Raw genomic sequence first — 850 nt, 5'->3', positions numbered from 1 at the left:
AGTCAGCCTATAAAATTTCTATGTACACTTCTATTGGTGTACCTATCGATCTAGTGGTTATTATCTATCAACTTTCCATTGGTCATCTGTCTCCCCCTATTCATCTAGCTGGGTGAGTGTGCGTGTATGTGTGTGCATAGGAAAGAGTTCGCAATTAAGACCTCTAATGTGACAGAGAAAGAGTCTCAAAAGTTGGATCTCGCACATCCGCTTTCAACATTCAACACCATACATTTGGGCCAATTCTTCTGCCATTCCCGCACTCACGGTGTTCACTGGCACTCAGCAATGCAGTCATGGTATCAACCGGCTTCTTGTGCTTCGCTCTGCACCGAGAGCGGAGAGCATGAAGCGAGGTTGGAATCATGCTTTGACACTTCAGACAAGATCTCCCATGGGGCACAAGAGGGCTATGTCGACTTGAATGAGAGAAGGTGACGTTTCTGAATAAAAGAGAGTCTGACTACACTCATACAAATCAGCAGAAGAATGGAAAATTGCAGGGAAATGCCACAATGTTCTCTCTATGTTTGCTTTCTTTTGAAACCGGTGACCCATCTACAATATAAGCATATACCTTGAGAGCACGTATGTCTAAACCGACTGTGCCCTTATCTCCTGGGTTTCATTTCCTGGCATTCCATCCCCTTTGGCTCAGTAACCAGAATTTTTCATACTATCAAAAACTTTCGTCCTTCCATCATATCAGGCTGATGAAAAACTAAACATTTAGAAAAAACGAGTCTTTTTTACCTACAAATTCCTGTTAGGTAAATTGATGGGAGAATTCGCTGATATTTGTGTGCAATAACAATTCTTGGAAAGTAAGGAACTGAATAGACCCTTTACG

Source organism: Penaeus monodon, chromosome 28, assembly GCF_015228065.2.
Source record: "Penaeus monodon isolate SGIC_2016 chromosome 28, NSTDA_Pmon_1, whole genome shotgun sequence".
Classification (NCBI taxonomy): domain Eukaryota; kingdom Metazoa; phylum Arthropoda; class Malacostraca; order Decapoda; family Penaeidae; genus Penaeus; species Penaeus monodon.
The sequence above is the reverse complement of the archived record's forward strand: the minus strand, read 5'-3'. Positions refer to the sequence as shown.